The 24,914-nt window shown below is 45.8% G+C and overlaps 1 long non-coding RNA gene across 1 annotated transcript in view; it reads right to left on the bottom strand.

Moving 5' to 3' along the window:
- Nucleotides 1-15,671: 15,671 nt before the first annotated feature.
- The window catches only part of LOC145359928 (uncharacterized), a 60,294-nt gene continuing 51,051 nt past the window's right edge, over nt 15,672-24,914 (bottom strand). Inside the window, exon 3 of the long non-coding RNA XR_013889650.1 lies at nt 15,672-16,085. This is a non-coding gene — a long non-coding RNA (uncharacterized LOC145359928). The remainder of the gene's footprint in view (nt 16,086-24,914) is intronic.

Genomic DNA, 24,914 nt, shown 5'->3' with positions numbered 1-24,914 from the left:
TGACTCACTCCCAAATGGTAATCTGGTAATTGATTCTTTTAACTGTTCCATTTAGCACCTCATTGCTCACCAGCAATCACACTCAATGGCAAATCATTGCAGTCAAATAGCCAAGGGATTTAAAGACAGTCTCATCATTACAAGGCACATTTGGGAGTTCAATCAGTGAGACATGGCTGGAATTTTCTAGCCCATCCCACCAATGGGATGGTCCAGTCCTGTCAAAGTCAATGGATGGCTGGACAAACCCACCAACGGGGGATTCCACTGCAGCAAGGCTCAAAAACTCTGACTCATACTTTTTTTGTTCAATTCTGTACCCATTTAAATCTTATAAAAACACTAAAAGAATCTTTATGGCATTCCTTAAAGTGGATTGAAAAATACTCTGGTTCAGAGAGTCAGGTTATTGGTTCAAGTACCACTCCAGACACTTGAACACATAGTCTAAGTTAACACACCCAGTGCCAATACCGAGGGAGTGCTGCACTGCTGGATATGCTGTTCTTCGGCTGAGATGTTAAACTGAAATCTTGTCCACCCACCCAGGTGGATGTAAAAGATCCCGTGGCAATATTGCAGGGACTTTCTCACTGGAGTCTATATTTATCGCTCAACCAACATCATCGACAAAGAAAGTAAAATACTGCAGATGCTGGAATTGGAAACAAAAACATAAAATGCTGGAAAATCTCAGCAGGTCTGACAGTATCTGTGGAGAGAGAACAGAGCCAATGTTTTGTGTCTGGTAGAGTCATTCACACTTGAAACATTGGGCGGGATTCTCCGGTCTCCCAGCCGGGTGTTTCTCAGTGGTAGGAGGTGGTGCACCATTTGCGGAATTCTCTGCTCCTGCCATTGCTAATGGGATTCCCCACCAAAGCCAGGGAACCAGCGGGGTGGGGAACACTGCCAGTGGGACCAGAAAATCCCAACAGTGTGAACTGCCAAAGAATTCCTCTCACCAGCTTTGTTCTCTCTCTCACTGATGCTAGCAGACCTGCTGAGATTTTCTGCTTTAGTGACTAAAAACATCATGCCTGAGTGTCATGTCGTTACTGAAGGTTTCAAAGAGTTTCTCCCAATAAGCATAGCAAACAGTAGATTTCGAGCCTTGATCCTATCCCTCTTTATCTCCCAATTCTGTGTCAATCCTGGGTTTAGGCTTCGATAAAAGCTGGTTGAGGCGGAAGGGGTCATTTAGCAAGAAGCTTGGAGAGAATTTACACAACAGGGACTAAATTCAACTCCGACATGAACCAGCTGCTGTAATACACCCCACCCTTTTCTTCCCATTAAAGCCAATGGGATGTTGGAGATTGGACAGTCATCCCACTGCAGCCTGGTCTGTGCCCTGTGCAAGTTGAGTTTTATATCAGCATTACTAAACTCCCCACACATTCACTGTTATCAAACCAACTCCCTCACACATTTACTCCATCATGAGTCACAAGAACAAAACTGATAATTCATGATAATTCTCAGAGCAACCGGATATTTTTTAAAAGGGGCCCTGAATTTACTTTTCACAAATTTCCTCCAACTCTGGCCCTTGTGCCTCCCTCATTTCCTTCATCCTGTTATTGACAACTGTCCTTCAGCCTCTATGTACTCAGCTTTGGAATCCCTCCTGGAATCTCTCTGATTCTCCTTCTTCCCTCAAGCTACATGGTAAAACCTATCTACTTCAGGTTTTTGTTAACCTCCTTCTTTGGTTAGGTGTAAAGTTCTGTCTGATTATGAAGAGTTTTTGGAGCATTGTACTACTCTAAAACGTGCTATGTAAATCCAAGTTGAGGCAGGAGGTTGGGGGAGGGTGGGGGTTGTTGCTGTTTGTGGGACCTTGCTGTGCACCAACTAGATGCTAAACTTAGCTATAAAACAACAATAACAACATTTGAAAAGCAAGTTGATTGTGAACCCTTTGGGGACATCCTGAGTGTGGGAAAGGCATTACCGAAACATTCTTTCTTCACCACCTTCTGGTACAAACAGAATATGTAAACGTGTCACTAAGGATTGAAGCGACACCTCAGTATTCCTGGATTGGGAGGGTTTAGGATCTGGGAACAGCCTAAACAGTTCATTGCTCATAATCTATGCCTCTGGAATAAATTAGACAGCTAGTGCTTTAATATCCTACTGCTAATGGATCATTAGGAAGTAACATCCTTAACAGGGACATGATTAATTCATCAACCTATCTCCAGTCTATATATAGGAAGTGAAGGGCTGGATTGAACAGAAATTATCTAGTTATTTAGGTTCAAACATCTGCGACAGGATTTGCTAATAAATGCCACACTGGAGTTCCATGTTACACTTGGAAAGTTCTCCTACTTAAGTACATCAGGACATGTTACAAGAAGATTATTGATCTCTTCTATCATTCTACATTCATCCCTCACATGGACTCATTCTCACCTATCTCAATCCTCCATAACCAACTGGAGAAACTGGCATTCTTAACATGGTAAAAAGTCTGACAACACCAGGTTTCAGTCCAACCTATTTATTTGATAATATTCTCACTAGCTTTCAAGGGGACAGCCTCTTCGTCAGGTGAATGGAGAGTTCTGGCCTCAGACAGAGCATATAAAGCACAGACAGTTTAGAGATTACTGATTAAAATGCGAATCCTTACACCTAACCTGCTGTTCAAGACCTGAAGTGGCTGACAATGTGAGTGGTAGGAGCACTGATCACAGTTTAAAGAGATGTGTATTGTCTCCAGACAGTACAGTAAGTGAGGTTTTGCAAACCCAGGCAAGTCACGGGGGTTACAGATAGTGCAACATGAACCCAAGATCCCTGTTGAGACCGACCTCATGTGTGCGGAACTTGGCTATCAGTCTCTGCTCAGCGACTCTGCGCTGTCGTGTGTTGTGAAGGCCATCCAGTACTTCCCCGGAGCGGAGAAGCTACGACATCTTCTCCGGAGTCTTCAACATATCATTGATGAAGACGAACATCTCGCCAGGGCCATCCCCACACCCCCACTTCTTGCTTTCAGACAACCACACAACCTCAAACAGACCATTGTTCGCAGCAAACTACCCAGCCTTCAGGAGAACAGTGACCACAATACCACACAACCCTGTCACAGCAACCTCTGCAAGACATGCCGGATCATCGACATGGACACCATCATCACACGTGAGAATACCATCCACCAGGTACATGGTAAATACTCTTGCAACTCGGCCAACATTGTCTACCTGATATGTTGCAAGAAAGGATGTCCCGAAGCATGGTACATTGGGGAGACCATGCAGACGCTACGACAACGGATGAATGAACATCGCTCGACAGTCACCAGGCAAGACTGTTCCCTTCCTGTTGGCGAACACTTCAGTGGTCACGGGCATTCAGCCTCTGACCTTCGGGTAAGCATTCTCCAAGGCGGCCTTCACAACACACGACAGCGCAGAGTCGCTGAGCAGAGACTGATAGCCAAGTTCCGCACACATGAGGACGGTCTCAACAGGGATCTTGGGTTCATGTCGCACTATCTGTAACCCCCGTGACTTGCCTGGGTTTGCAAAACCTCACTTACTGTACTGTCTGGAAACAATACACATCTCTTTAAACTGTGATCAATGCTCCTACCACACACATTGTCAGCCACTTCAGGTCTTGAACAGCAGGTTAGGTGTAAGGATTCGCATTTTAATCAGTAATCTCTAAACTGTCTGTGCTTTATATGCTCTGTCTGAGGCCAGAACTTTCCATTCACCTGACGAAGAGGCTGTCCCCTCGAAAGCTAGTGAGAATATTATCAAATAAATAGGTTGGACTAAAACCTGGTGTTGTCAGACTTTTTACTGTGTTTACGCCAGTCCAACACCGGCATACCCACATCATTCTTAACATGAACAAAGTAGTTCATCAGGACTCCATAGCATTCATTGATGCTCATATTATGCACTCTTCCATGTTAGTATACTGCCTTTCTGGGAGTCTTCCCTACCCCAAACATTGTCATGTCTCATGGGTTATTGAGAACTCCAGCCCACCATTGTTGATCTACCTCCAATCATCCAATCAATCACAACTAATCAAAGATGTTCGGGTTAGACGGATTGGCAATGCTAACTTGCCCCTTTATGTCAGGGGGACTAGCTAGCGTACATGTATGGGGATGGGGCCCGGGTGAGATCACAGTCGTTGCAGACTCAATGGGCCTAATGGCCTTCTTCTGCACTGTAGGATTCCATGAGCTAACTGTTGCAGATAATATTTGGCACTTAGTTTGTGTAGCTTCAATCTACAGGGCTGGGGGAAGGGAGGGAGGGGAGGGAGGGGAGGGGGAGAGAGGGGAGGGGGTGGGGAGGGAGGGGAAGGGAGGGAGGGGAGCGGAGGGGGGAGGGGGAGGGGGAAGAGAGGGAGGGGGGAAGAGAGGGGGATGGAGGCGGGGAGGGGGTAGGGAGGGGGACTGGTGTGGAGGGGAGTGCAGGGGGCAAGGGGTGTGCAGGCGGTGGTGGGTGCAGGAGGTAGTGGTACACATTTTAACTTTGGGCAATGATGTAACATGTGTGATATGGACTTTACTGCCCATTGAGGGCCCTGCAACAGAACCACTTGACCAGAATTTAGGAAGGGAAGGGGGGATTTGAGTAGGGTTTTCACATTATTAAGGGAAACAATGAGCTAGATAGAGAGCAACTATTTGCGCTGGTTCAGCGGGCTGGAGCACATGGTCTGAAAATAAAAGGCAGAGTTTTCTGGAATGAAATGAGGAAACACTGCTTCATGTGAGCTCTCACAACTGACAACTGATACTAGACCAATCGTCAATCAAAGGTCTAAGACAATGGCCAAAATTCCCCAGGGGGAGAACCATGTAAAGGTCCACTGAAGTCAGATGGGAATCTCCAGTTTTCAGGCAAGCAACCCACCCAATAGAGTTTTGTTAACCAAAGATATTGAGGGATCTGAGCCAATGGCGGGGCGTATGGAGTTAGGTCACAGATCAGTTATGATCTCATTGAGTGGTGGAACAGGCTGAAGGGGCAGAATGATCTCCGCCTGATCCCACGTTCTTCCCAATATTCTCTTTCGTTGGTTTAAATGTAATTCAGATGTTGTGTATGATGGAGGCTAATTAATTCTCAGGCAGTTTACAGTATCATCCAGAGTTAAAGCTGCCAACCAATGAATCACCATTCCCTTTAAAAGCTCATTCCTGTGTGTGACCAGAGAAAACTAAGCAGGTAATTTGTGCACAGCAAGATCCCAGAAATTACACGAGATGCATGACTGCTTGTGCTGGTTACAGGATAAATATTGGTCACCACACCATGGAAACCTTCCTGGTCATGTTCGAACTTGATCTCCAAGATGGGGACTAGGTTTAATGCTTAATTCAAAAGACAGTATCTTTGACAATGTGGCATTCCCTCAATCCTGTACACTGTAAGTAAACTGATAAAGGTTTACCAAAAGATGGCACAGTGGCAGGTTAGGTGGATTGGCCATGCTAAATTGCCCCTTAGAGTCAAGGGGACTAGCTAGGATAAATGCTTGGGATTATGTGGATGGAGTTAAAGTTAAAGTTTATTTATTAGTCACAAGGCTTACATTAACACTGCAATGAAATTACTGTGGAATTCCCTTAGTCGCCACACTCTGGCGCATGTTTGGGTCAATGCACCCTAACCAGCACGTCTTTCAGACTGTGGGAGGAAACCAGAGCCCCCCGAGGAAACCCACACAGACACACGGAGAAAGTGCAAACTCTACACAGACACTGACCCAAGTCTGGAATTGAACCCGGGTCCCTGGCACTGTGACACAGCAGTATTGACCAGTGTGCCACCGTGCCACTTGGGCGGGATTGTGGTCAGTGCAGACTCGATGGACTGAATGGCCTTTTTCTGCACTGTAGGGTTCTATGGTTCTATGATAATTCCCAGGTTAAAAACAGCTAGAAATGATCTCAGCACGTAAAGGTTAGTAATAGAAATCAGGCGCGATAACTAATTCTCGTCTTGTTTGGAATAAGTCTTGCCAAGCACTGTGAATCAATGGTTGTGGGCAAGGATGTGTGCCTAAGGCCTCCCTTCCTGATGACCCAGTCTTTGACATGTGAAAGGTGAACACTTTGGAGAGGTACCAGAGTTAGGGGTGGCGGAAAGCAATTAAATAAATCAATGTGCTGAAGGCAGCAGATGGAGGGGTTGGGGGGGTTGGGGAAGCTGATGAAACATTCAGTAGCTAGAAGGAAGTGCAAAGAATTCCACAGAACATGTGGGAGATGGAGGCTGCTTTGTGTTGGATGATAAATCCACTCTCCTTGGCAGAGTTTTGGAACAGATCATCAGCTTGATTGCTCTCCAGGGAACAGGAATTAATTCTGGGGGGCGGGGGGTGGGGATGGTGGTCTAAAGGGGCAAAGGGTGAGGGATTAGAATGTAATATTTTCACAATAATGTTGAGTATTTTCAGCATCAAAGTGAACCCAAGTCTCAAGCTTGGTATTGGTCAGTGCTCCACAAGGCTCAATGCTCTCCATTAACCTTCACTTTCTATATCATTCTACAATGCATGTGTTGGCCAAGAAGTATTTATTACATTAGAAAAAAATTTATTTGGATTTCAATCTCTAAAATTCTACCACATTAGATACTAAAGCAGTGATGGGCAGATTGTGGCATTAAAACCCAGAACAGGACATCAGTGGTGACAGAATTCTGGTTTTGCCCAAACAGCAACATATTTTAGATAAAATGCTAAAAGAGTAATAATTGAATCTGAAACAGGGAGTGGGGAGGAATTTTAAGCTAATTCACCAGGCAGTAATCCCATGGGATGGGCAGGAATCCCATGGGATGGGAAGGAAATATGTTGGAAAATTCAACATTATTTGAGAAAGAATTATTCTACTTAACAAAATACCACTTGGAGGGACGAAGGGGACCATTCTTTTCAGGGAAGAAGGGACACTCTGCCAATTAATTCTCTGCTGCCTGGTTTAAAACTCAGTGTCTGTTCAACGATATAACTGACGAGGAGTTCAAGGAACAGCAGTGGCTCTGGGAAATCAGAAATACAGACTGAAGAAGGAGAATCCTCTCTCAACGTTTAAACGCAGACTAAGACTTCGATTGGTGGTAACAGCACTGAGATTGGAATGAGCTCTTGAGCTAATCGATGTGTTTCAGGCAGAGAACAGTGAAGCATTTAAGGAGCAATGTCACATCCACATAAGCAAATAGAGGTGTCCAGGGTACAGAATGGGAAGGGATAATCATACTGGCAGAGAATTCATCTGGAGCACAAACACTAGCATGGGCCAGTTGGGCTGAATGGGCACATTCAAGATGGCACCAGAGTGTGGCGACTTTTTGCGAGCTATCCCCAGCATACCTTCAAATTCTATCTTTTCCTTCTCCCTATGTACTCTATGATTGGTATGCTTTGTCTGTATAGTGCGCAAGAAATGATATTTTTCACTGTAAACTAGTACATGTGACAATAATAAATCATACCAAATCAAAAGGCTGGCTTGTTTCTGTGTTGTATCTATTATATCACTGTGTAATACTGTTTAAAACATTCTTCACTCTACTCCTGGTAAATGTAAAATACACAGAGGGAGAAGCGTTATAGATCAAAAGATATAGCCGACAGAAGAGTAACTGCTGCCCATATTAACTGTTCTTGTTATCCTGCATTGTGATATCAAGGCCGATCCTAGATGCAAGATATTTTGCGTAAATCTCGCTCAAGTTTGCCACGTTGCCCCTCGATGGATTACTTGGTAAGTGCATTGTCAAATGTGGAACTGACCACAGCATCACCATATAAGCTTCCAGCTTGTGAACGCTGTGATTGGCCACACCTGGGCCAGGGAGGGGTAAGAACTCGACTCAGTTTCCTGCCAGCTGGCTGCTGAGGAGGAACAAGTATGGCCTTGTTTGTGAGCTTCCACTGCAATGACACTCAGCATCAGTTTAAACTTAACACGTGTGACTTGGGCAGGTCATCTTACGACATCTTATGACACCCAGCAGAAGTCTGCAACCTTGGTGGGGAGGGAATAAAATTAGGATGTGGTGCAGAAGAGGAATGGACTTGTTACATGAGTTCCAAGGATGATGTCCTTAATATATCAATCAATGCTGTACAAACTCTTTTTCTTTTAACAATCTTTAACATTTTGCGATAACTCCCAGCCTCAGACACAGGACAAGTCACTCACAGCATTCCTGGGAAGACACAGGCTATTTGAATATCACCACAAGTCAACAAACCATCGTAACTTTCTGTACAAGCTCTGATTCCACAGGCAGCTTCTCTCACTAACCTATAATCCTACTCAAAACTCAGTCTTTACAACAACAGAAGGGAGGATCTCATAGAGACTTATAAAATTTTAAATGACTAGACTAGGTAAGTACAGGGAGGATGTTCCCGATAGTGTAGGAGTCCAGAACCAGAGGTCACAGTCTGAGAATTCAGGATGGACCATTTAGGACGGAGATGAGGAGGCATTTCTTCACCCAAAGAGCGGTGAGCCTGTGGAATTCATTACCACAGGAAATAGTTGATGCCAAAACATTGAATGTATTCAAGAGGTGGCTGGATACAGCACTTGGGGTGAATGGGTATGGGGAGAAAGCAGGATTAGGCTATTGAGTCGGACGATCAACCATGATCATGATGAATGGCAAAGGAGATCTGAAGGGCCAAATGGCCTCTGCCTGCTCCTTTCTTCTATGAAGCATTTTGAGCAGGAGTTGGCCATTTGGCCTCTTGACCCTGCTCCACCATTCAAAAAGATCACAGCTGATTTTTGATCTCCACTCCATTTTTCCCACCCAATCCTTCATGTTCAATCTCAATCTTGAACACACTCATTGGCTGAGCCTCCACAATCCGCTGGGGTGGGGAATTCCAGCGGTTCACCAACCTCTGAGTGAAGAAATCCTAAATTGCTATTCTCTTCATCTGTGACCATGTTCCCTGGTTCTAGATTCTGCAGCCAGGGGGCAACAGCCCCTCAGTGTCTACTCCATCAAGCCCCTTAAGAATTTTATACATTTCAATGAGGTCACTTTGCATTCATCTGAATTCCAGGCAGTAGTGGTACACTTTACTCAATTTCTCCTCAAGACCGACACTCTCATCCCAGGGATTGGTACTTATGTGTGAACATCTCATTTTTGGTGTTGGGTTAGAAAGAGTAAACACTCCTTAAAAATCTAACTGTGTATTTCAATACTCCCACCCCCTCCCCCATTCCAAACAGGGTTGAATGTATCAGTAATTAGAATGAAATGGACTCAGTCAGAACTTTTTTTTAAAATTCAATGGATACAGGTCGCCAGAACTCCATCTACTGGCACCCTTTGATTGTCAAGGATATACAGCCAGATTTTTATTCATTCTCAGTAGGATCTGGGTATCACTAAATTGTGTCTCGCCAGACTATTAGAGACAGCTGTTAGGAGTTAACCATATTGAGGTGCGGCTGGAGTTACCTATAAACCCAGACTGGGCAAGGACGGCAGCTTTTCTTCCCTGAAGGGACAGTAAGTGAGGCAATTGGGTTTTTCCGACAATCCGGTCCCTTCATGGGCATTTTTAACTGATCCAGCCTTTTATTTCCAGAATTACCTTCCTGTGAAGAACCTGGGGATATTTTTAGCAGCGAAAATGCTCTATAAATAAAAGTTGTTGCTGAAATTTATTGAGGTAAATGTTCACAGTACCTTAGCTACCCAGACCTGATGTGTGATTCTGGACATGGAGCTATATAACCATGGGAACTCAATCTAAACTCCCACTTACCACACAAGCCTGCGTGCTGATCTGCAAAGACACTGCAATTAAAAGACCATCTCAAGAACATAGAACACTACAGCACAAACAGGCCCTTGGGCCCACAAGTTGCACCGATCACATCCATACCTACCAAGCCATAGAACTATCTGTAACTCCCAATCCCATTAGATCCCATGTACTCATCCAGAAGTCTTTTAAAAGACTCCAGCGAGTTCGCCTCTACCACCACCGACGGCAGCCGATTCCACTCACTCACCACCCTCTGAGTGAAAAACTTACCCCTAACATCTCCTCTGTACTTGCTTCCCAGCACCTTACACCTGTGTCCTCTCGTAGCGACCATTTCAGCCCTGGGAAATAGCCCCTGAGAATCCACCCTATCTATTCCTCTCAACATTTTATAAACCTCTATCAGGTCGCCTCTCAACCTTTGTCTCTCCAGGGAGAAGAGACCGAGCTCCCTCAACCTATCTTCATAAGGCATGCCTCCCAATCCAGGCAACATCCTTGTAAATTTCCTCTGCACCCTCTCTAAAGCTTCCACGTCCTTCCTGTAGTGAAGCGACCAGAACTGCGCACAGTACTCGAAGTGGGGTCTGACAAGGGTCCTATAAAGTTGCAGCATTACTTCCTGCCTCCTAAACTCAATCCCTCGATTAATGAAGGCCAGTACACCATACGCCTTCTTGACCACATCCTCCACCTGCAAGGCCGATTTAAGAGTCCTATGGACCCGGACCCCAAGATCCTTCTGCTCTTCAACACAGCTAAGACTCCTACCCTTGATATTGTACTCCTGCATCCCATTGGTCCTGCCAAAATGGACCACTACACATTTATCCGCGTTGAAGTCCATCTGCCACTTCTCCGCCCAGTCTTGAATCCTATCTGTGTCATGCTGCAACTTCTGACATCCCTCCAGACTATCCACAACACCACCAACCTTCGTATTGTCAGTGAACTTACTAACCCATCCTTCCACTTCCTCATCCAGGTCATTTATGAAAATGACAAACAGCAAGGGTCCTAGAACAGATCCCTGGGGCACTCCACTGGTGACTGACCTCCATTCAGAAAAAGACCCATCCACAACCACTCTCTGCCTTCTGCAGGCAAGTCAGTTCTGGATCCACAAGGCCAAAGCCCCTTGGATCCCATGCCCTCTCACCTTCTCAAGAAGTCTTACACGGGGGACCTTATTAAACGCCTTGCTGAAGTCCACGTACACCACGTCCACCGCTCATCCTTCGTCAATGTGTTCAGTCACATTTTCGAAGAACTCAACTAGGCTCGTAAGGCACGACCTGCCCTTGACAAATCCATGCTGACTATTCCTGATCATGTCAAACCTCTCCAAATACTCGTAAATCTTGTCCCTCAGAAGCCTCTCCATCAACTTACCAACCACTGAGGTCAGACTCACCGGTCGGTAATTTCCCGGGCTATCTCTGTTCCCTTTCTTGAAAACAGGAACCACATCCGCAATCCTCCAGTCCTCCGGAACCTCTCCCATCTCCATTGACGATGCAAAGATCATCGCCAGGGGCTCTGCAATCACTTCCCTCACCTCCCACAGCAACCTGGGGTACATCCCATCTGGTCCCGGCGACTTATCTATCTTGATAGAACATAAAAGTTCCAACACATCCCCTTAACATCCACATACTCAATCTTTTCAGTCTGCTGCAAACCTGTAGCACAACCTCCCAGATCGCTTTCCACTGTGAATACCGAGGCAAAGTACTCATTAAGCACCTCTGCCATTTCTTCCAGTCCCACACAGACTTTTATAGGTCCTATCCCTTCTCTTCTCATCCTTTTACTCTTCACATATTTGTAGAACGCTTTGGGATTCTCCTTAATCTTACCCGCCAAGGCCTTCTCATGTCCCCTTCTGGATCTCCTAATTCCCTTTCTACAAGCCTTATACTCCTCTAACATTTCTTAGCTCTCTGAACATTTTATACGCCTTTCTTTTCTTCCTGACTAGGTTCACCACAACTTTCGTGCACCACGGCTCCCGCGACCTACCAAAACCTCCTTGTCTCACCGGAACGTTATCGTGCAGAGCTCCAGTCAAACATTCCTTGAAAATCCGCCACGTTCCTTCAGTACTTTTCCCCAAGAACACCTCCTTCCAGTTTACTCATCCAATTATCTGCCTGATGTCTTCATATTTCCCCTTACTCCAGACAAATGCCTTCCTAGCCTGCCTGATCCTATCTCGTTCCAATGCAATTGTGAAGGAGATAGAATTATGATCACCATTCCCAAGATGCTCTCCCACCGAGAGATCCGTCACCTGTCCTGGTTCATTAGCCAGCACCAGGTCAAGTACAGCCTCTCCTCTCGTAGGCTTATCCACGTACTGTGTCAGGAAACCCTCCTGAACACACCTAACAAACTCCTCCCCATCCAAACCCCTTACCCTAGGGATATTCCAGTCGATGTTTGAGAAATTAAAGTCTCCTATCACGACAACTCTGTTATTACTACATCTCTCTAGAATCTGTTTCTCTATCTGCACCTCAACTTCCCTGTCACTATTGGGCGGCCTATAGCAAACACCCAGCAAAGTTATCAACGCTTTGCTGTTCCTAACTTCCACCTACAGAGATTCCGTAAACAGTCCCTCCACGGCATCCTCCTTCTCTGCAGCCATGACACTGTCCCTGATCAACAGTGCCACTCCACCACCTCTTTTGCCTCCCTCCCTGTCCTTCCTGAAGCATCTGAATCCTGGCACCTGAAGTACCCAGTCCCGTCCCTGAGACATCCAAGTCTCTGTAATGGCCACCACATCACATTCCCAAGCAGCAATCCACGCCCTAAGCTCATCTACTTTGTTCACTGCACTCCTGGTGTTAAAATAGACACACCTCAGACTCTCGGTCTGGGCACTTCTCTTCTCTATCACTCGTTTAACCTCCCTCTCACAATGTCTACAGTCCTTCTCTACCTGGGAGCTAAAGTCCTCGCTCTCAGTTTCCTCATCTCTATTCCCTCCCCCCAACCTTTCTAGTTTAAGCACCCCCAGTAGCCCTAGCCAACCTTCCCGCCAAGATATTGATCCCCCTGGGATTCAAGTGCCACCCGTCCTTACTGAACAGGTCACACCTGCCCCTAAAGAGGTCCCAATGATCCAGGAACCTCTTTAGATGCAGGTGTCTTGCTCACTTCCAGCATCCTTGACAGTCATATGATTATAACAATAATGGAGTTGTTGACTAATCAATCTCGATCAATGAGTCTACAACCGACCCAGACATAACATGAGGAAAGCCCCCCCAGTGGTGAAGAGTTTTGGGAACCGTAAGTTGAAAGTGACCTATTCATCACAACCCACACGACATTCACGGCATGTTATATCTCAAATCGCTCGCACATTGGATCCCAATTTGATCACTGGATAGCAAGCCAATCAGGAGGTACATTTTGTCAATGATACTCCTCCCCATGGTGAAGACCAATTGAAGGGTTCTTGCTTCTACCCTTGGTTGAGAACACTCGCTTCAACACTTGGCTACGGTCTGAGATGTTGATCCCTGATCTACAGTTGATTAGCATAGTGATTGGTACATTGATCTCTAAGACTTCACTGAGGTGGGGCATTGGGGAGGGGATGGATGCTGAGTGAAAAAGTGCAACAGAAAATACAACACATCAATAAACTAAGATCAACCCCCGCCCTGCTCACCACCGCCCATCCTTGGCACCATACCCTCACTTCCACAATTGACACACACTTATAGAACATTACTGCTTGAGGAGTGTAGCTAAGTCAGCAGACAGACCTGCAGGGAACAAAAGGTTAACACTTTCACTTTAAACATTAATGCTTTTCCCTGTAAAATAAACCTTCTGAAAGATGTGCGAGGGTGCTTGTGTCTTTCTAACAGGTGGTCAGATACTTACAGGCAGATTGGATGGGTTTCAATCAAATCAAACTGCTTACCATTTTTCTCAGTTATTTTGGGGGTTTTATTTTCTCTGGGGTCGATTGTCCGTGACTTGCTTTTTCCCGCTGCTGTTGTACGCGTGCCCCAGGGAAAGCTAGGAGGTTGTACAGTTATCTCCCTTGGTATAATTCTAAACTATACAACCTACTACCTCAGCCTGAATGCACACAGCAATTGGTTCATCGATCCTGCATCAGGGGTTCAAAGAGATGTGGTTGTTGGGGCGAGAGGAGGGTGGGGGCGAGAGGAGGGTGGGTCCAGAGGAGGGTGGGGGCCAGAGGAGGGTGGGGGCAGAGTAGGGTGCCGGCTAGAGGAGGGTGGGGCAAGAGGAGGGTGCGGGCCAGAGAGGGTGGTGGGCAGAGGAAGGTGGGGGCCAGAGGAAGTTGGAGGCCAGAGGAAAGTGGGGGGCAGAGGAAGGTGGGGGGCAGAGGAAGGTGGGGGGCAGAGGAAGGTGGGGGCCAGAGGAGGGTAGGGGCCACAGGAGGGTGGGAGCCAGAGGAGGGTGGGGGCCAGAGGAGGGTGGGAGCCAGAGGAGGTGGGGGCCAGAGGAGGGTGGGAGCCAGAGGAGGGTGGGTGAAAGGGGTTGGGGACAGTAGATGAGTGTGAGTTTGAAGGGTGGCAGAGGGACAGGTAAGGGAAAGAGGGTTGGAGGGTGTATTTGTCCGGTTTGGAGTTTTTGCTACATAATTATGCTGTCTAAGGGGGTGGCTGGATGAGTGGCAAACACACCCTGAGAGAGAGAGAAATTGAAAAATCCATCAACATGCCTTATTGTACATGAGGAGTTTTACAACGACACACACACACACACACACACACACACACACACACACACACACACACACACACACACACACACACACACACACCCTTCCCAAAATAAGCCACCACTTCAGCCAACTAGTACTTAATAACAGATTGTTCATTCAGTTCCAATTTTAAGAAAAAAGAATCCTTGGCAACACTGAGGCTGTCAATAATGGGCCACAAAAACAAACTGCTTTAATCACACATGTCCTCCGGTTCCCTGATCTCCTCTCATCTCAATAAAGTGGATGCAATCTCCATTTTTTTTCCCAACGCAAAAAACCTTACGACTGCTTCGCATTTAGTGAAAGCTTACTTCACAGTGAACCTTCAGACTGTGTTACAGGGTAGGTGTCAACCTGAGAGACATCCTACCATCAGGTGGGTTTGTTGTGACTGCTCAGTTCTGGTCTAACCTCGGTCCTGAGACACAAATCCCTTTCTGTTTTCATGGTTAGTCCCAAATGGAAACTGCATCTCATGGAGGTTCAGAACATTTTATCACACAAAAAAAGATAACCTTCAGCTTCTTGGTCACTATTTCCAGAGGAGAGTGAGTGACTGGTTAAACAGCTAATTATCAACAGGGAGTGGCTCGCTGGAAGGTCTGTTGCATCACTGACTCATGGATTGGGATTTTCACACTATCGGCCCCACCCTGTTACAAGAGAAGACAAGAAAGCAGGATTTCAAGTTGGCCTAACTCACTTCAAGAAGCTTGTGTGAAGCTCAAACACTAGAATGGACCAGGTGGAATGAAAGGCCTGCTTCTACTTTTTAGATTTGATGCCACTACTGTGCGATTGTTCTAATGAGCTGGTTCCTTTGTAACCCCATCACCTCCCCTCCTCTCAATCTGCAGGGACTGTCTGAGGCTGAGGAAATCACGTCCATGGCTGAGAATCACCATAAGAGGTCTTTACCTCCTCATAGTGGTCAGATATTGCTGAGGCAAAACTGTGTTGTCTCTTTACCATGTAGACACAGACCTATAGACACGAGCTTGTGGGATATGCAAAACACAAGTTCGGATCTACGGGTTAGTGGCAGCTGGTTTTGCAGTTTCAACATCTGTATCCATCTGTCTCCTCCTCTTTGTTCCTTGTTCCTGTCTCACTCCCTTTACCCTGTTACTAATGCCATCCAGCCCCCTGTCTTCCTCCTTCCTCTATTCTCCTTCTCGCACCTCCCTTTCTGTTCACACAAAGCTTACACCTGTCATTATAAGTACAGATGTCATAAGTGCTTTGTGTCTTTAGGAAACGCTCCCTAAACTCGAGATTTTCTTTAGTTTTGGTTGCCATTTTAAATGTATTTGCAAAAAAAGTCACCACATTGCTCAAATCAAAAATCTGACCAAAATAAAAACAATTATAAACATAATATTAAAACACAAAACACCAACGCTGCGATCTGGTTGCTCTGTGTGTGAGGAAGGGCCATCTGTTAGCTCTCAGTTTCAACTCCTGGCAAGGGATGCCGTTGGCTCGTCAGGCTGTGTTTTGTCTTGCTAGGCCGGGCTCAGAGATCCTAAAATAGAAGTGAAAAAATAAGGAATGAAAAGGAGCTTTTAAAAATTCCAAGTGAAATCTTTTACTGCAAATACTGCCAGAATGACTAGCTCAGTACAATTAAGCATGACAATGCTTTGCGATTTCTTAAACGTTGGAAATACAAAAAAAAGTTAATCCAATCTTGGACGTCAAGTGTCGATTTTTTTTGCGCGTGTTTGTTTAAATAAAGTTTCTTGATCTAAATTATTGTCAAACATGAAGCAATCACAGAATCGAATAAAAAGTATGATTCCTCATCAAAGCACAACTGTTATCGGAAGAATTACTTGACTTGAAGTGCTTTGTACCATAGCGGACTCCTTGGCGAGCTACCGAGGCTCCTTCTGCATGCCAAGCTTGGATATAGTCTTTGTGTCTCTATTTCTCTCTCTCTCTCTCTTTCGTTCTCATCTCTTCCGCAAACCTTTCCATTCCGATAAAGTAATAATGCCTTTGGACCAACATGAAGTGTGGCTTACAGCTTAAATCTCTCTCGCAGACACACACGTCGCAAGCTACCAAAAGACAGCGGCAACGTGCAGCTGGATAGAAGTGGCAGCCCACCCCACTCCACCCACTCCCGAAAGGCAAGCAGCCGAATTAAATTTTCGATTAAAACCCGAATCACAGGCCTCACCTTTCTGCTCATCCTCTTCCCGTCGGGAGAACGCAAAGAATGAAATAGGAAACACATAAAAAATGACGCGCGTCCACAGAACCTACACGCAGCACAATTACTTTGCTTTGTGGGGAGAGAAGGAGAGGGGTTCAAATGGATCTTTATCCTGGCTCCCCCTCCTCGCTACGCCCTCAACCACACACAAGCACCCCCCAACCAGCTCCCCACCACCCTCCCAACCTTCACCATCCGCTCGCCTTCCGCTGCCAAATGTCCTGCCTCATCTTCGGATGCGTTGCCGCTCGTGGCGAGAGGGCCTACCTCGTGACATGGTGCATGTCGACCAATATTGAAAGCAGCGCTCCCCAACATACGTTCCGAGCAGCGTTCGAGCAATTCCACATCCCGGATAAACACACACACACACACAAACACAGACAACATAGGCACAAGCATAGGGGGAGTCTGACTGCTTTCTGTAATCCAAAAGAAGGTCACCAATAGAATCTTATTCTTTGCGAATGGAATCGGTTTCCCTTGCAATTAAATCTGCTAGCTGCACAAGCCAGCTGTTTTCTCTTTCTAGCAATAAAAATGGCGATTACTATCCTTTTGTTTCTTCCTGGCGGGATTAGGATGGAAATATTTGCCTCCATTTTTCAACAACAGATACAAACCAAAAAAAATGATGAGACAAAGCGATGTGACGGTTCTCAGACAATGAATATTGGATCGTGCCCCCTTCGATCCGATGCTGTCCTAGTCAAGCATAGCTGGCACCACACAGTGCCCGGACACTGCGGATTCTTACTTAGTACAGCGACAGAACCATTTGGTTGATGGATAGCCATCAGCAGATAGGGTGAGAGAAAATTTACAGGCTCACAAAGACTTGGGAGAGTTAATACACAAACGCACAAAAACTTGGCCACTCAATTTCAACCAAAATCTAATTCCCAATGCCAGAAAACTCTGAAGGAACCTCTTTTCCGTTTTTTTTCCTCTCTCTCTTTCCAAGCGTTAAATGGCAATTAAGGACGAAAAGAGTGGAAGGGAAGAAAGAGGGAGAGAATGAGAGAGAGAGAGAGAGAGTGCAAAGGGCTTAGCGTGGATCTTGGCACAATATACAGAACCCGACAATGTGAATTTTAATATCAGATGGTACCCTACGAATCTTGAATGCAAAGAGAAGACAAATCTGCTTTGAAATGCAGTTCTGGTGCCAAGTAATTTTAACACTTTCGAGACAGAGGCACAGGTCAGGAAAGCAACAGAAAGAGAAGGATGATTGTAGACGGCGTTCTATGCAGATGTCTGCTCCCTGCCAAAGACGAACAATATGGAGTAATGTTGGCACCAAAGAGATATTAACAGTTGCCCGCCTTTGCACACATTACCCCCTCGCTACTTTTCCATTCAAAGTGGATCGTTTCCCTCGAGGCGAATAACTTGAGAAACACATTCTGTCAAAGTAACTATTTCCATTTGACAATACTGGGGAGGAAGGGGTGGGAGGGGGAGAGGGAGGTTTCGGGATGGGGGGAGGACACCAGAGGGAGGGAGAAATGTTTGCTAAAGACGGATGCCAAGAATAAGAAAAAGAACCAGAAAGCGATCTGAGCCCATTGTGTCGGGGTGATTTTCTTTCTGAACTCGCCAGGAACGCCCGGACATTCCCGATCATTGGGGGTTTTCAACATTGTGCAGTCGGGATAAGGAGCTGGGGTTTTTTAAGAAGAATCAAGAATTCATTCACCGCTTGTCTGCACATGGCTGATGTAAACAGATTAAAGGGGGTGACTTCCATTTTCAAAAATATTTTTTAAAAAATAAAGCATTTACATGAGTCAGTTTGCCGCTGGAGAAAATATAGATTTTAAAAATTAATGTCACTAAGGCTAACCCCTCCCCCAAAACACATCTAAAAACAAATCCCCCAAAAGTCGCTCAGAGTCGCTGAACTGTTGTTCTGGTCTCTGCCTTAACTGAGCTTCAAGAGGCAACATCTGTTTGTAAATTCGCCAACACTGATCCTTTCAATTTTTTTTGGCATGCTTTTCTGAAGCAGAAAGCCCTGATAGAGAGGACAGAATATTTGCAAGCAGCCTGACTGCTGTACACCACCTCTTACAATTCCATTTTCTCTCTCTCCGTCGCCCAGGTTCAATGCGTGGCCCATCCCTACGTGTTAACAGCTGGACTGGAGGTACAGAGTTCCAACATACCTTACCCAAGAAGGACAAGGCAACTCCTGAAGGAGCTTTTCTCCCCCTCTCTCTCGTGAAGCCAACGACTAAATTTTGTGTGTGTGTGTGTGTGCAGAGTGGGGGCTGGGGGGAGGGAGTGGGGGGGCGGTGGGTGTGGGGGGTGCGGGTGCTGTGGCGGACTGATGCTTCTTTACGCAGTCTTTTCAGCACCAACTCTGGGTGGGGGTGGGCGGGCAGAGGTTGAAAAATAACGACGAAAGCTCTTGGGCTTTGCCAACTCTGCAGCAAGAAAGAGAGAGAGAGAAAAGGTAGAATGAGAGAAGGCGAAGACAGAAATAGGAGAGAAATCAAACAAGTGAAAACGTGGGGCAGAAATGAAAGGGAGAGGGAAAGAACTGTGGAGAGCTGAGAAAGTGAGAGAAAGAAAAGAGGGAATGAGAACGACATGGATTGTGAGAAGTGAAAGAACCAGAGAGAGATATGGCAGCGAGGGAGAAAATAAGAGAGAAGGGGAATGCTAAAGAAAGAATGAAAGGGAGAGAAAATGAGAAGGAGAGAGAATGAGAGGTGAGAGAGAGAGACAGATCTGAGAAGGGACAATATGAAGTGAGAGAAACGAGAGGCGGGAGAGAAAGAGAAAGAAATGAGAGGTTGAAGGAAAGAAATGGGAGGAAGAAAGAACAAGGGAGAAAGAGGATTGAGGGAGAGAAAGCGATAGAGAGAAATGTGACAGAGAGAACACAATAATTTGAATACTGAATGCTCATAACTGCTATACAGCTAGCGTCAATTATTTTAAAAAATGGAGGAGTGTAATTCTTGAGAAAGAAAAGCGAAATATTGCCTGCAATAACACATCAAATATTCTGGTCAAATGAATTTATACTCCTAATCTATCCTCACAAAAATCAAACGCATACAAAATAGCCAGGCATGTTACTATGGAGACTTGTGTAAACTCCTGAGTATAGGCATGAATCTTGGCCTTTCCCCCATATCCCATCTTGCATTCTGCTCACGGATTACTGCGGCAGTATTACACCAATCATGGACATTAATCTTCAGCTGCAAATGTGCTGACTGGGAATGAAGCAGCCAGAGATCATTTTTCAAACTGAAAACCTAATTTGTAGCATTGCTCGCGCGCACACACACATACACACACACATACACAGACACACACACACACATATACAGACACACATACAGGTACACACACACATACATATACAGACACACACACACACACACACATACAGACACACAAGAAAAAGAATCAAAAATAAGGTACTGCTTGGGCTGAGGAGGATTCACACTGGTGCACGAGAGTTGCTGTCCTCCTCTCTACCCCCACCTCCCCGCCATCCCCCCCCTCGCTGTCGCCTCGGCCGTTTGATCAACTGTGCAATCACACGGCCCAGCACTCCATGTCTGGTGCCAGGCAATTGAGATGCCTGAAGAGCCACCAGCCTTTGTGCAGCAGTGTAGGACCCACTAATACCAAAGGACAATGAACTGTCTAGATCCTTGCGGCCTGATCGATGGCTTGTAGGCACCAAGTCACATCTGAAGGGGCTATCAACCAGGTAAAAAAAGCATCAGGCAGTGCAGGATAAGTAATTCCCCGATTATTACCTTCTCTGCAAATGTATAGACAGAAACATAACATTTTAGAACAAATCACTCAGCCGTTGTGTTCTAAATCCCTTTGTGCTTCTAGCAGCATAATTAATACAAGGTATTTACGGATACCCAATTAAACTGTAGAGATTGTTTGTGCCAGAACAGGAGTATTAGAATGTGCATCACTGTCTTGCATTAGTATAGCTGAGGGCGAATCTTGCCAGAGAACAACTACAGTCTCCACAATACTGGAGCATTTACACTGAAGGGAAACAATAGAATGGTTGCCTCGCTCTCTCCCGTATCCCCACCTCCCACCCAAATTTCTCCAATGTGGCTCGATATACAGGAACACAATTATTTATCCTTCTTTAGAAATCATTCTGAGATTGCCCAATGCCTCCCCACCAGCCTCCATGGTTAAATTAACCTGCAAAAGGTTGAAGAAGGCAGCTCACCATCACCTTCTCAAGGGCAAGTAGGGATGGGCAATAAATGCCCACATGAATATGAAAAACAAAAATGGAAAATATCTCTCTCTCTCTCCCCTAATGCAAACACGTCTTAATTTGCAGCATTCAGCATGCGACGTTGGCCTGATGCCTCTCATTCTGAGATCTCGGTGCAGAGCTGATTGCCTGAAACGGGTTAAAAATAAAATCGAAAAGAGGAGGAGGAGAGAGAGAGAGAGAGGGAGGGAGAAAAAAATAAAGTTGTCTGGAGCCAAACTCTTTGCCTTCTGTGATTTAACAGTGAGGAGCGCAGGACAGGCTGGCTGCATAGCAACCTGAGATTGGCAGACAGCCAGCTCATTTCACCCGCAATTGATTGTGGCTTTTAGCCATCATACTGGGGCCTCAAAGACCAAGTACCATCATGCATCTGATTCACAGCTTGGCATTCTGCCAAAGATAAATCCTCTATTAAAAAAAGGAGAGAGAGAGAGAGAGAAAGAGGAGGCGGAGAAATAGGAAGGGAGACAGAGAAGACGGAAAATACTGATTGAAAATTAAAATTAAAAATACCTGGCCCAGGCAGCATCGAGATGTCTCTGCTCTCTCTCTCTCTCTTTCTCTATGTGTATATTGTTCTTTCAGTTGTCACGTTGATTCACATGACTTCAGTCTTTTCTGTGTGTGTGTGCCCTGGCATTAAACCTCTAGACTAAGCACTGGACTGCGCTCTGCTCTGCACTGTTTCCTAACCTTAGTTAACTCTCCTCCCACTCCATCTGACTTCAGCCCTTCTCTCTGAGCCAGAGGAACTGGGGTGCCGAGTGCACGGCACTGATCACCTACAGCGCAGAGTAAACTCTGAACTTTGTTCCTTGTTCATTAAGTGGATTTTTGAAGCTATAATTAGTACCTCAGTTATTTCTCTGATTGGAGACTGACGCCAAATGTTATTTAAGACCCAGCTTTGCCAACATGTCCCATCGAGGTGGTTTGGATTCAAGAGATAAATCTCATGCCAAGCGATTAGATGTACAATGAACCCACTCAGCGAAGCCTCATTTCCCTAACCACCATTCTTCTCCATGTTCAGTTGCAACAGCTGATCATTCCTCTTAGTAACCTTCCCCTTTTTAATATTTTATTTCCCCCATGTACATCACATTATATTGTTGCAACAACCACTTCTATTCGAACAATTGTTTCAGCAGACACTGGGCAAAGTAATTACTTGCTGCACCGATATTATTCCTTCTCAAACAGAAAGAGGATTGAGAGGCAGTATCCCATTAAACTGGTACAACCTTCTCACACTGGAACTGGGGCAAAACTGTTCTCTACCCAGAAGCAAAAAAGGAACTTATCAAATTCACCAAACACTTTTCCATGAAAACTTTGCCATTAATTACTCACACCCGTCAGAATTTACTTTAGTAGAATTTGTGGTTACATTAAAAATACACATGTATTTAAATAAAGGTGTGAGTGTGAGCTCAGGGCAACTGTGAGTGTGAGCTCGGGGTGAATGTGAGCTCAGAGTGAATGTGAGCTCAGAGTGAATGTGAGCTCAGAGTGAGTGTGAGCTCGGGGTGAGTGAGAGCTCGGGGCGAGTGAGAGCTCGGGGCGAGTGAGAGCTCGGGGCGAGTGAGAGCTCGGGGCGAGTGTGAACCCAGAACGAGTGTGAACTCAGAGTGAGTGTGAGCTCCGGTTCAGTGTGAGCTCGGGCTGAGTGTGAGCCCGGGATCAGCGTGAGCCTGGGGTCAGCGTGAGCTCGGGGCGACTGTGAGCTCGGGGTGTGTGAGAGCTCAGGGTGAATGTGAACTGGGGGTGAGTGCAAGCTGGGGATGAGCGTGAGCTCAGGGTGAGTGAGAGTTTGGGGTGAGTGTGAGCTCAGGGTGAGTGAGAGTTCGGGGCGAGTGTGAGCTCGGGCCAAGTGTAAACTCGGAGTGAGTGTGAGCTCAGAGTGAGCACGAGTGCAGAGTGAGCACAAGCGCAGAGTGAGCGTGAGCTTGGGGTGAGTGTGAGCGCAGGGTTAGTGTGAGTGGTATGTGTGGGTGAGTGTGAGCTTGCTTTCCATTCCTCTTTCTCCTGTTCAGATTGGGATTGTGTTTCTAATCCATCTCTTTTCTTTCTCACAAAGTCTCCCAGTGCCTGGAGTGCTGAAAGCTGAGGAGGTTAAGGATTGTGAAATGGACACAAACTGTGGCTGAATTATTGAGCAGGTGAGATAGTAAATAATTCCAAACTAAAGATCAGCCAGTATTCCTGCTCCTGGTCACTGTCCAGTAACACATAACTCTATCAACTAAAAGAACGATTACAACATGGGAATTCCACCACCTCTGGGTTTCTCTCCAAGTCACATATCTTCATGATTTGAACACCCATCGGCCATTCCGACCTCATCGCTGAGTCAAAGCCATGAAACTCACTGTCTAACAGCTCTGTTGGAAAACCCCCAGCTCACAGACAGCAACCTTTGAGAAGTTCTATCACCATCTTCTTATAAGGATTAGCAATAATTGTAAGCCTTAACTGCAGCACCCATTGCTGGAGCCCTACAGGAGTCAATAACTTCAGGAGAGGGCCAAAGGAGATAACAAACATGAATCATTCTGTACTCTTTGATGGCTTGATACAAATTGGCATTTACAACCACTACCTTCTGGAAGTAGAAGAGTTGTATAAAGGAGGTCGGCAGTCCAGGAACGAGAGCAGACATCACTCTCCTTTAAAGATGGAGACAATTGAGAGAGACAACTGATTATATAGCTTGAGGGGCACCACTCCACATCACCTGTGGGACAGGGTTAGAAGACAGGCTTGCATGAGTCTTCACAGCCAGTATGGGCATTGGACCAATGCCACCGGCATCAATTTTCACTATTATTGTATCAGAATCCCTACAATGCAGAGGCCACTTGGCCCAGTGAGTTGGTACCAACTTTCTGACAGTGTATCTTACCCAGGCCCTCTTCCCTGCCCTAATTCCATAACCCACACTCTTACCATGGCTAATCTATCTAATCTACGGATCCTGGGACACTGAGGGGCAATCTACCATGGTCAATCCAACTAACCCGCACATCTTTGGACTGTGAGAGGAAACTCACGTCGGCAAGGGGAGAACATCCAGACTCTGCACAAACAATGACTCAAGGCCAGAATTGAACCCAGGTCCCTAGCAGTGTGCGGCAGCGGTGCTAATCACTGTGCAACTGTGCCAGCCCATTTCTACCCACCCAGCAACTGTGCCAGCATTGAGAGAGTGAGTATTCCTGAGGGGCTGCAGCACTCTAGGAGGTACCGTCTCTTTGATGAGATGTTAAACTGAGATCTCAGGTAGGTGAGAAAGATTCCATAACACTATTGGGAGAACAGTAGGAAGGAGTTGGGGCGGGCATGGGGGAGGGCGGGGGTTTCATCTTGATGTCCTGGCCAATGTTTATCCCTTGACTCACATCACTAAAGCAGACGATTTGGTTGTTATCACATTGCTGTCTCTGGGAGCTTGCTGTGCATAAATTGACTGATATATTTCATATATTTTACCAGCAACAGCACTTCAGATCCACTTCAATAGCTTGGAGACACTCAGAGGTCATTAAAGTGAGAATTCTATTACAAAACGGTTCAGATTAACTCAGTAACACAGTGTCAGTTTAATTTCTGCATCATATATTGTGAAATGATTTGCTTTGCTCCTTTATTGATGCAATGTGCAAACAGTTCATGTGTGCACTGTAAAGACAAACAAACTTCCCTACCTTGGTCCAGATTGATACAGTATAATACTCCATCAAGACTTCACTGCAAATTTCACCCTAATTCCAGGAGTGGGATTGGAATCAAGAACTTGCTGATTGTTGGACAATCGTGCTACCCTCTGAGAAACAGCTGACACC

The sequence above is a fragment of the Carcharhinus amblyrhynchos genome, chromosome 29 (assembly GCF_965287045.1).
Source record: "Carcharhinus amblyrhynchos chromosome 29, sCarAmb.v2.hapA, whole genome shotgun sequence".
Taxonomy (NCBI): domain Eukaryota; kingdom Metazoa; phylum Chordata; class Chondrichthyes; order Carcharhiniformes; family Carcharhinidae; genus Carcharhinus; species Carcharhinus amblyrhynchos.
Note: the sequence above shows the minus strand (reverse complement) of the source record. Positions and strands in the feature narration are given on the sequence as shown.